Consider the following 12,773-nt stretch of genomic DNA (forward strand, 5'->3'; position numbering starts at 1 on the left):
TTCTGAATTTATGGTGTACACGTGCGCGTGACCCACCTTTCTGTTAAAGTCATACCAAATAAGACGGAGTTGGGACAAGTAACTAGGCCGGGCAGACTTTCGTGCTCCCGGTACGTTGCCCCCGCTTCGGCTCAAACTGTCCGTTTGGGTAAGCCAGGTCTAGAACAAATACCCAGGTTATGAACTTAGTATAACAAAGCCACATGCCGGATCCCTAGTAGGAACGTTTATTTGCATCATGTGCATTTGACTTAGGGGACTCAACACAGGGGTTGGGTCCGTCTAGGACAAGCAACCTGAAAATAATAGACCATCTTATGGCATCCTATGTGCTACATGTTATATTCAGTCAAGGGCGAATGGGTCATTTGGTCATTTCCAACATGATGTTATTTTAATCAAAGCATGGGGAACATTTGTGGAGTCCAAGAAGCCTTGGAATTCCCTATGTCCCCCACGCTTGCTTTTTGAGAAAGCACATGGGGAACATTTGTGGAATCCAAGAAGTCTTGGAATTCCCATATGTCCCCCACGCTTCATATGTTAGAAAAAGCGCATGGGGAACATTTGCGAAATCCCAGATGTCTTGGAAATCCTTATGTTTCCCATGCCACATTTTGAAAATAACAATAAATATAAAAAAATGAATGAAAATACATATAAAAACAAGGCATGAAAATTCAAAAGATTTTGTATGTTGTCATCATTTTCCACAAATTAGAAAATCGTGAAAAGATGAGGAAATGGCAGTGTAGAGATATAACTACTTATTTTAGAAGAAAAAAAAACAAATGTCCAAGTAGTGTCGAAACTCTGCCGAAATTTTGAGAATATAAAATAAAAAATATATGTCTTATTAGTTTGTTTTATAAAAAAAAAAAAGCATTAATAGAAAAGAAAATTGTTTGTCTTGCCATAAAAACGAAAAAAAAAAGTCTTGTTTTTAATAAGTGTTATTTATTTGTTTATGAAAATGACAAAATTAAAATAATCCAAAAATATTTTCTCCATTATTGACTTCTTTAGGAAGTCTTTCTAATTGTTTTCAAAAATAATATAATATAAAAAAAAACAGATCCGAAAATATTTTGATTCTTGTTCAAAATTGAAAAGAAATTTCAAAATTCAAAATACATTTTTGAGAAGCATTTCTTTTATTAAAGGTAAAATTCCGAAAAATATTTTCTTCTTTTCTTTAGAAAAAAACGAAAATTCAAAAAATGTCTTAGAAGTCTTTGTTTTAAAAAGGAAATCAATCAAAATAATAATAATACTTCCTTTCTTATTTGGAAGTAGTTCTTTCACAAATCTCAATTAAAAAAAAATGTGTTAGTTAATTTTCTTATTCATTATTGGACCGAACTACGCGGGTTTGATTCTCACCGGATGTGAGATACGTAGGCAACCCTCATCGGGTCCAACCCCACCTTCTCAAAAAAGAAGGAATGTTTTATGTTTTTCGTTAATTCGTTTGTTTGTTATAAATGAAAATAATAGAATAATAGTCTATTTGATTGTTGTGAAAATAATAATAACAAAAATATAGAAAATGGAAAAGGGTCCTCTCAAAAACAGTTTATTTGCCCGAACTACGCGGGTTTGATTCTCACCGGATGTGAGATACGTAGGCAACCCTCATCGGGTCCAACCCCACCTTCTCAAAAAAGAAGGAATGTTTTATGTTTTTCGTTAATTTGTTTGTTTGTTATGAGTGAAAAATAATAGTCTATTTGATTGTTGTGAAAAAAAAAGAATAATAATAAAAATAGAAAATGGAAAAGGGTGATGCTGTTTTATCAAGACATAGCCGAATGTTCTCGAAAGGGACGCCGGAAGGCTGACTTTGCATAAACAGCCACTTTTGGGTCATTTTAAGACTTGGTCCATTTGACCCCACAGCCTAAAAATCTTCGTCCCCGAGACGTTGACAGGCCGTGTTTGCAATATTGAGTTTCCTATTTTTGAAAGACAATAAAAGAGTCATAACTAAGTCAGGAGATGTTGTTTTGTCATAAATAGCCGAATGTTCCCGAAAGGGACGCCGGAAGGCTGACTTTGCATAAACAGCCACCTTTGGGTCATTGTTTTAGATTTGGTCCAATTGACCCACACAGCCTTAGAAGATCTTCGTCCCCGAGGCGCTGAAGGGTCGTGTTTTGCAACACCAAATTTTATTATAATTTGAAAAAGAGTCGACGGTCAGGTGAATACCGTCTTTTGTCATAATAAGCCGAGCCAGCTTCGGCCGCGTCTTAAACCGTTCTTGCCGAAATAGCCTTAGAATAATCTTTCAGTTGTCGAAGGGTTATTTTCGTAAAAGAATGGACAAGTTTGTAAAGTGTCGAAATAATCCTCCTCGGCCTCAAAATTCATGTGAGAGTTGGAAAGGGCCACGTTTGCAAAAAACAACCATTTGGTTAAAATTAGCAAATGGAAGAAGGAAGTTGGCCATTTGTTTTGAAGTTTGTAAACCTTTTGATTAAAATAGGTGGTTTGTTTGATTTTCAAGTTTGTAGGTCATCTTTAAACCTTTGAAACCCAGTTTGTTTAATATGAAAGTGAAAAGAAAAAATGTTCATTATTGTTTATTTTTATTGGTCCGAACTACGCAAGGTCTGATTCATGCGGGGTCATGATACGTAGGCAATCTCCATAAGATTCGACCACAGCAAAAAAAAAAAGAAATGAAAAAAAGGAAAAAAAAATGAAAAAAAGAAATGAAAAAAAAGAGAAAGGGGAGAATGAAAACGAAATGAAAAATGAAAAAATGAAAAGAAAAAAGAATGAAAAAAAGAGAATGGAAAAAAAAAGAATGAAAAAAAGAAAGAAAAAAAAAGATGTTGTCAATAATGAGGATCGACTGAGTCCATTCTAACCCGTTTGTTTTGCAAATAAGTTAAGGTGGTTGGTTTATGGTAAGCCGGACAATGACACCCATAATCCTTTACTTGCACCTCCTGATGCACACTCTGCGGGAATCAGGCCTGATGACGGAAGCATTCGAGTCCTATTGGGAACTTGTTGACTAAGGGCAATGATATTGAAGTTGGCAATGGTCATTGCAATACTAATGCAAAGCTCAGTGGCTACGGTGCCAAGTTTGATAAAATGGGAGGAAGCTCCATTCCTTGGTTAACAAGAAAGAAGCAGTTGGTGGCTTATTTTGTTGTCATTTCTGTTGTTCGGATTATTAGGGTTATAAGTCGGATGTTGTCTTATCCAGTTTGTTTTTAGGATTTTGTTCGGGATTGTTTTGTTTGTTTTGTTATTTAAACCATTTCACCGGTAGTCTAAATACAAAGTCCGGTCTTTTATTATTTCCAGTCGTCTTTTTGTTTAGTCCTTTTATCATTTCGTTCAATGCCGATTCTAGGGACATGACATGCACCCAGTTTGGGCCTAATCTTAAAAGTTAATCATAAAACCCTGGGAAGGTGATCAAAGCATTCAAAGGAAATAAAAACGGTTTGGGATTATTTGAAGCCCGAGTCATGTGGAACTGGGGCAAGGTAAACACAAAGAAAACCGTTAAAGAAAGATTCGCCTAAATTGGCATGAGGGTCGTTCATAATAATGAGAATAAGAGTGTCGCCCAACGGTGTTTTAGAAGTGACAAATGAACAAACAGATGTTGAATATAATTGTCAAGTCCGGCACCATCGGAAGAGACTATAAATCTATTGTTTAATTCTGTTGTTTGAACTTGGCATGTGTTGAAGACTGGAATGACGAAGGCATTTTGTTCTGCAACCCAAACACTTTATCCTTCGTTAGCCCTTTGAGCCTTATTTATTTTCTTTCATACCCCTCGTTCGGAATTAGTAGCAACGAATAAAATACGCAAGCATGGCAGGTAAGAGAAAAGAAAGAAAAGAAAACAACAAAATGGAAAAAGAAGAATAAAAGAAAAAGAGAGAAAGAGAAAAAAAAACGACAAAAAGAAAGGAGCAATGAGAAAGGAAAAGAAGAAAGAAAAGAAAAGTGATAACAAAAAAAAAAAAAAAGTCGGAATGAAAAGAGGAATTGGGAACTACGTTTGACCTGATTCCTCAAAGAGGATACGTAGGCGCTTCACGGCTCGGTCATAGTTTTGAAAAATGAAAAATAATCAATTAAAATATCCCCAAGCAAGAAACTGGGGCAAAAGTTGCGTTTGTTGTAAATAAATCTAATTCCGAAGGTTGTAATTAATAACCCAAAATTAATGCATTTTTGAGCCTTTAATACCTTTTTTCTAGCCTTATCCAAAACCCACGTTACAGTCCAAAGAAAGACCTTCTGATCAGTTTTCAAAAAATGCCAAGTCGGACAAATGAAGAGTCTTACCGGCGAACATAACATTCTGTTCCACGGCAGAAAGGACTCTAATCTCCAACAGAAAGAGTCATACCAGCAACACTCCAAATCCCCAGCTGGAGAGAGATATAAAACGAGAGAGTCTTATTGGTGAAAACCTTCACAGGCACCATAAGGCAATGAAAGTTGAGAGAAAACCCAAAAATGAGAGAGACTTGATAGTAAAAACCCTTCGGGCACTACAAGTCGAATAAGATTGAGAATCAGATGGGGAATCGCCAATTGAAGATCTTGAAAGATGATTGACGGTAGAGGATAGGCCACATACGCATGTCATGGCCATTAGAGTCGGTATCTGCATTTGATAGGGTTTTTTATTTATAGTTTCTTTTGTTAAAGAGTCATGTTTTTTTCCTTTGTCTTTTTATTCTGTTCCCTTTTATCTTTTTCCTTTCATAGAAAAATCCCCAATAGAGTCTGTCTGGTCAGAACAAGTATGAAATGACTTCAAATAGGCCATCAGCTTTCCAAAATGAGATCTGACTAGTACATCCAAGTGGTATAGTCAGCAGGGAACAAACGTGAGGCCAGTGTCAAAAAGATATCCCCAGCAAAAGGGAATTGACAGAAGGATTGACAAGCGTCAAGAGGGATACCGTTGCCTTTATCAAAAGTTATAAACCTCAAGGCCAAGGCCCATGAACAAAGCAAGGAAAGCAGTGAGCATGATTTGGCGAAATCCATACTAGACTAAAAGGTCGGGGAAATGCCAGTTTCCGAGCTATGCCACAAAAGAAGAGGGATATCCCCATCAGAAAGGGATTGTACCCAGCAAATAAAATCGTCCCCAACAAGTTGTGCAACGCAAAGCAAGGAAGGAAAAAAGGAAAAGCCATCCCGTTGGGAGTATCACAACCAACCACCATGTTTTAAACTAACAATTTTGTTTGATTTGAAACAGGTAAAGGAAGTGGCATTAATGCCAGAACTGCATGCCACAAGGGATATTATCAAACTGGGGCAGAAAATTTTCCTTCTATTTAGAAAATTTTCTGGAAGTCAGGTACCCCCAGCTGATAACATTTTACCTAACAGTGTTATCCCTAGCAGGTAAGTAAATAATTCCTCAAAAGTGTTATCCCTAGCAGTTGCGAGGGGTCCAACACAAGGTTGGAAAGTCGGTATCCTCAGCGGTTCCTTTCAGGGAAAGGCAAAACGACTCTCAAGGGAGGTAGTCTTCGAAGGAAGAAGCTATGCGAAAAAAAGAATAAAATCAAAAAAGAAGAATAAAAAGATAATAATGAAAAAAAAAGAAAAAGGGTAAAAAGCCATCCCCATCTAAATAATCCCCAACAATTTCGAGGGAGGGCAACGCAGGTAAGTAAATAATTCAAAAAAAAAAGAAAGCGAAGGTTTCATTAATAGGAGACGCACTTCCTAGTTTGAAATCATTAGAGTTCTACCCATAGGAGATGCATTTCCTCCTAAGTTCGTTTTAGTTGCACCAATAGGAGATGCATTTCCTCCTAAGTTTTAGTTTTACCCATAGGAGATGCATTTCCTCCTAAGATTCATTTAGTTTCACCCATAGGAGATGCATTTCCTCCTAAGATTGTTTTAGTTTCACCCCATAGGAGATGCATTTCCTCCTAAGGTTGTTTTAGTTTTACCCATAGGAGATGCATTTCCTCCTAAGTTTAGTTTTTACCCATAGGAGACGCATTTCCTCCTAAGTTTGTTTGAGTCTTACCCATAGGAGATGCATTTCCTCCTAAGTTAGTTTTACCCATAGGAGACGCATTTCCTCCTAAGTTTATGTTTTACCCATAGGAGACGCATTTCCTCCTAATTTAAGTTTTACCCCCTAGGAGACGCATTTCCTCCTAAGTTTTAGTTTCAGTTTCACCCGTAGGAGATGCATTTCCTCCTAAGTGGTTGTTAAAGATAAAAAAACAAAAAAACAAAAAAACAAAAACAAAAAAAATCTTAGTCTGATGAATCTTTCTCCTAAGATACCAAAAAACAAAAATGACCTAGTCTGATGAACCTTCTCCTAGGATCAAAATCTTAGTCTGACGAATTTTTCTCCTAAGATAGAGACCTAGTCTGACGAACCTTCTCCTAGGATCAAAATCTTAGTCTGATGAATCTTTCTCCTAAGATAACCAAAAAACAAAAATGACCTAGTCTGATGAACCTTCTCCTAGGATCAAAATCTTAGTCTGACGAATTTTTCTCCTAAGATAGAGACCTAGTCTGATGAACCTTCTCCTAGGATCAAAATCTTAGTCTGACGAATTTTTCTCCTAAGATAGAGACCTAGTCTGACGAACCTTCTCCTAGGATCAAAATCTTAGTCTGATGAATCTTTCTCCTAAGATAACCAAAAAACAAAAATGACCTAGTCTGATGAACCTTCTCCTAGGATCAAAATCTTAGTCTGACGAATTTTTCTCCTAAGATAGAGACCTAGTCTGATGAACCTTCTCCTAGGATCAAAATCTTAGTCTGACGAATTTTTCTCCTAAGATAGAGACCTAGTCTGACGAACCTTCTCCTAGGATCAAAATCTTAGTCTGATGAATCTTTCTCCTAAGATAACCAAAAAACAAAAAATGACCTAGTCTGATGAACCTTCTCCTAGGATCAAAATCTTAGTCCGATAAATTTTTCTCCTAAGATAGAGACCTAGTTTGACGAACCTTCTCCTAGGATCAAAATCTTAGTCTGATGAATATTTCTCCTAAGATACCAAAAAGAAAAGACCTAGTCTGACGAACCTTCTCCTAGGATCAAAATCTTAGTCCGATGAATCTTTCTCCTAAGATGCTAAAAAAAACATTTTGAAAAAGAGTCATTTTCCTAAATCCAGGCGCCCACCTGTATAACGAGAGGAATACATTTCAGTCTTTACTTTCAGGTGTTGAAATTGGGAGCCCGCCCATAATAACAGAGGCATACATTCAGTTTTTTTCAAGTATCGAAATTGGGAGCCCGCCCATAATAACAGAGGCATACATTCAGTTTTTACTATCAAGTGTTGAAATTGGGAGCCCGCCCATAATAACAGAGGCATACATTTCAGTCTTTACTTTTCAGGTGTTGAAATTGGGAGCCCGCCCATAATAACAGAGGAATACATTCAGTCTTTATATTTCTTGCCAGGCGCCCACCTGTATAACGAGAGGAATACATTTCAGTCTTTTTCATTTCAAGTGTTGAAATTGGGAGCCCGCCCATAGAACAGAGGAATACATTTCAGTCCTTACATTTCAAGCATTGAAGTTAGGCGCCCACCTGTATAACAAGGGAATACATCCTAATCTAGTGTTTAGTTCACTCTCGGCACTGCATCAGTAGTATCAGTGGGCTACGATTTTGCTAACGACTCACAAACCTCCCTAGTGCAAACTGGGTTAGGAAATTTCATTTGTGTTGTTTGTTTTGGTTGTCAGGAGCCTGCCTATAGAGCAGAAGATTGTTATATGTCAAAGATTGAAGAAGTTAGGGATCCGCCTGTAGAACAGCGGGATCGTTCAAAGTCAAGCCGTAACCCATTGGAAGGCAGAAGGCTACAACAAAATCCCCAACACTCAATCCAAGATAGAAGCAACAAGAAGCTTGCCCCAAGAATGCGAGTCAACAGTCTGAGAGGGTCAACAAAAGCTAGTCACAAAAACAAAAAAACAAAAAAAAAGAAGAAAAATGAATGAATCCAAAGCACGGAAGTGGACAACAGATGTGATCTGCTCAAGAACTAGCGCCTACAACTATCAAGTATCAAGGTTCAAATCCAAAGTCTGTATGAAGCACCATTCAAAACTCAAGATCAAGTTTCAGAACACTTAAGAGATAGGAATCCTTGTAACTAGTAGCTGATAGGCTTAGTTAGCCTTTTTCAGTTTTCATTTTTGTTGTAATGACAGGATCGCGGACCGGAACCTCAACGGAATGGCACCTCGATCGGCTCTTCACCTCGGTACACTTCACTATCTCTCTCATATTCGAACTACACGTGGCCTGATTCCTGTAAAACCAAGGATATGTAGGCAGCTCAGATACCAGGGCTCGGTCACATTCCCTCCCTTTCCTTAAGTGTAGTCCGTCCAAGTAATGGTCGGGTCAAAAAACACGGCTAGTCTTTCTTTGTCGGAAAACTCTTCGTGTTTCCAGTCAAAGAGGGGCAGCTGTAAGCACGTGATTTTTGACCCTCCCCGGGAATTTTTACGTTTTTAAGCTTAAATATCTAATTTAGGACTAGTATAGCCATTTTAACTATTTTTACTTTATTTTCGTTGCAAAAAGAAAATTTCTAAAAAAAATATATATAAATTTTAGTTTATGTATCTCTCATAAACTTGAAAAATACAAAAATTGCACTTTATTTTTGTACTTTATATAATTTCGAAAATTACAAAAATATATAGTTCTATTAAGGTTTTATAGTCATTTTTAACTTTGAAAAATACAAAAATATTACCTCATATTTTATCTTAATATTTAAAAACAAAAATTACAAAAAAAATAGTTTTATTAATATTTTGTAGCTATTTTAAATCTTGAAAAATATTTAAAAAAAGATATAGTTTTGTTTAAATACTAGTCTTATTTTTGGTAGTTATTTTGCTTACATAGGATTAGTTAAGCAACGTGTTCCTATTTCTCGGGTCCGGGCAAAAGAATAATATTCAGGTTCAAACTACCCGGTTTTAGGCCTAATTTTCGGACCTAGCCCATAATAAACCGTGTCCATGACACATGGGGAACCCCACCACGCGTGGGGGACACAAACCTTGAACCCCACCATGCGTGGGGCTCATTTTATGGGCATTGTGTATCAAATACACGGACAAAAAAGGCCAAAAGGGGGGGGACTTTTGAATTTTGAAAAAATGAGTACTGTTCATCATCTTCTTCTTTATAAAAGAAGAAGAAGAAAAACCCTACGGAAAAAAAAGAGACCCCGTCACCTTCCCCCAGCTCCCTCTCCGCCTCAACACCACCACAAACGATCCCTTCCCTCCGTCGACCCACTGTCGTAACCAAACAGGCCCGTCGCATCCCCGTCGCCAAAAAGCCAAACCACCTGAAGAGGAAGACACCATCGTCTTCTTCTTCAACTCACCAAACGACCCATCCAGCCCCGGCCATCGACTACTGTCCGAACACCACCACCATTGCTGCCCGCAACCCCACCGTCCAAACGCCATAACCAACAACCCCAAAACCACAGTCGCACCACCCTATCCCCCGGCCAGCGAGCTCTTGCGTCGTCATTGTCCAAACCAACGCCGGAAACCACCACGCACCAGTCCCGTCATCCAGCCTTGTCGACCAAGCAGTCCACCAACAGCTGACCCCTCATCGTCAACCACCAGCCCCGTCGAGCAGCAGCTGTCGCTGCTGTTGTTGCGTCACCTTCCCGACTGCCCAAAACCAACACCATAACCATCGTCACCATAGCACCTCCATAGCCCTCGACCCTACTGTCGCTACCTGCTACCCAGCTCGTCATCCCTCCCTGTCGACCCAACAGTTCCCCAGTCTCATCGTCCCATATTATCACTCACCCCCGGACAACGGCGAACACCATAGCCAGCCATAGCAACAAGCTTAACCCCGCTGCCCGTCGTCAAACACCACCAGTCGACGGCCAATCAGCCCAGTTATCGTTGTTCGTTTACTATCGTCGTGTAGTCCATCGAGGTCGACTTTGGTTCGTCGAGGTCCGGTACGTCGAGGTGTTCGTCCGAGGTTTCATCATTGTTCCTCGTCGAGTGAAGTCCGGTTCGAGTTCCGTAGGAGGCACTGTTTGCCGTTCTAGAATTGTAGAGGTTCGAAGGTTGGTGTTCTTCGTCCTTTGTTTCATTTGTTCGTTTCGCATGTTATGATTCAATGCGAATGAGAGTATTTGATACTGATGAATGTCGAATGCAATTTTTTGTTGTTTTGTTAAAAAATGTTTATTTTATGGATAGTTATTGCATGCTTAAAGTAAATGTGAGAACGTATGAACGGTTTGTGAGTCTTCTTGGTTGAATCGCTTTTTTTTCATTTTACCATGGATATTATTACTTATTAGAATCGTTGTTTTCATTTAACCTCAGATGACGTCATGGGTAGAAAATCACAATTGTTTTTAGGCTTGCCTTTAATAAAAATGAGACGAGCCTCGAAAAATGCACAAGCTGCGGGGCCCTCTGAATGTATATACTAAATACTTAGATTCCGGGACGGGCCGTTTAGCAAATTTCACGGCCCTACCCAAAATAATAATGCGCTAGTTGCTTTAGGCGCGCCTTTAATAATGTTATCTCCCTGAACTCGGGTGCACATTTATGTGACCCAAATCCAAATCTCAACGAAGTCGAAATATGACTCTAGTCACGGGCACATTGATTGTGACGTGGCCCGAGATGCATGTCCATGACGTTGCAAATTCCTTTTAAAAAATAAGAATGAGATGAGCTTCGCCGAATAAAAACACAAATTGCGGGGCCCTTAGTAAATACTTGTTTAAAATTACTTAGAACTCAGGAGGGTCGTTTAGCGAATTTCACGGCCTCCGCAAAATAATAACGTGATAGTCTCTTTAGGCGCGTGTTTAATAATTTACTTTCTTAAACTCGGGTGTGCATTTCATGCGACCCAAATCCAAATCCTAAAACATCAAATAAAATATGTTTCGGATTGTGGGTGCATTTCATGTGACACAGTCCAAAGATATGTTTTAAGCGATGTTCACATTCCTAAAAAAATAATGATAATAAAGCGGTAAAAGATAAAATTTGCACATGGTTCATAATTGTATTTAAAATCAGATAAATAAGCCGAATATAACAGTTGAGCGACCGTGCTAGAACCACGGAACTCGGGAATGCCTAACACCTTCTCCCGGGTTAACAGAATTCCTTATCCGGATTTCTGGTACGCAGACTGTAATATAGAGTCATTCTTTTCCTCGATTCGGGATTAAATTTGGTGACTTGGGACACCCTAAATCTCCCAAGTGGCGACTCTGAAATAATTAAACTAATCCCGTCTCGATTGTCCTTTAATTGGAAAAAACTCCCCTGCCCCCCCTCGGGTGCGGAAAAAGGAGGTGTGACATATAGCATGGGTATTTCGATATGTATGCAATTTGTTTTAATTTTGTTTACTGTTTATTCTATTTTTTAAAATTTAGATGTGTATGTCTAAATTTTGTTGCCCATGCTCATGTCTTTCTAACATGTTAGTCAACACTCGATAGTGTATAAATTAAGTAAGACAACAGACAAATATTAAATAAATTAAGTAAGGCTACATGTATATCAATACTTAATCGTATCCTCATGTATATCAATACTTAATTGTACAACTATATATATACATTTAATTGAACTAATATGTATATCTTGATATGTATATTTTTATGTATATCTAATAGCTATACGACTAATTATATGTCTATATCGTATAATTGTATGTATAACAAGAACATAGATGAATATCCTAACTTGTATATCCTTAAGTAATGTTATATCTTTCTGTGTCAATAAAATTCAATGTTCAATATGACAAAGAAACCTCATATAGTATGATTAAATAGTTCAAAATCATGTGCTAGAAAATGTATACATGTCTATGAAATAATATACATGATGATATACATGTCCTACACAACTTAATATATTGATCTCGACCAACAAAATTATATGATACATTTTGATATACATGATATCCTAACTTGTATATCCTCGAGTAATATTATATCTTTCCATGTCAATAAAATTCAGTCTTCAATATGACAATATAGTAAAGCAACTTTATATAAAATGATTAAATAGTTCAAAATCATGTGCTAAAAAAATGTATACATGTCTATGAAATAATATGCAAAAGATATGTAGGCAACCTCAGAAGCAAGGTTCGGTCAGATCTTTCAAAAATGCTTCCCACGGAGTATTCAAACGGACAAAAATCGCTCGTATCTGCTCACTTTATCTTTGACCGAAAACTCTTCGTGTTTCCGAGCAAAGAGGGGCAGCTGTGAGTACGTGATTTTTTCCCTATGTGAAATACTCCTACAAATTAAAGAAATAAATTTCTCCCAATTGTTTGCAACTTTTATAGGATTTTGTAGGAATTTGTGTTAATTGTTTGCATTTTTTATGCATGTTTACTTTTATTAAAATCATGAAAAATACAAAAAAATGCCATGCATTGCATTTATATCTTTGTTTTTATATTTTTAGGATTAATTAGTTAATTAATTTTTTTATTTAAAAAAAAGGCTCATGTTTACATTTTACCTTTTAATTTTTAGAATTAGTGATTTTTCTTTTTATTTAGGATCAAGTAATATTTATAATTTTTTTTTATTACATAATTAGTATAATTTTAAAATTTAGATAATTTAGGAATTTAGTTTTAGGATTTTCATTAATTAAAGAAAAGAAAAAGAAAAAAAAAAGAAAAACGAAATTATAAGGGTT

General features: G+C 37.2%; 1 protein-coding gene across 1 annotated transcript in view; it reads left to right on the forward strand.

The window, feature by feature from the left end:
* Window positions 1-12,773, forward strand: part of LOC142177967 (beta-amyrin 6-beta-monooxygenase-like) — a 183,179-nt gene that overhangs the window by 72,513 nt on the left and 97,893 nt on the right. The gene's annotated exons all lie outside the window — the stretch shown is intronic.

This window comes from Nicotiana tabacum, chromosome 3, assembly GCF_000715075.1.
Source record: "Nicotiana tabacum cultivar K326 chromosome 3, ASM71507v2, whole genome shotgun sequence".
Classification (NCBI taxonomy): Eukaryota; Viridiplantae; Streptophyta; class Magnoliopsida; order Solanales; family Solanaceae; genus Nicotiana; species Nicotiana tabacum.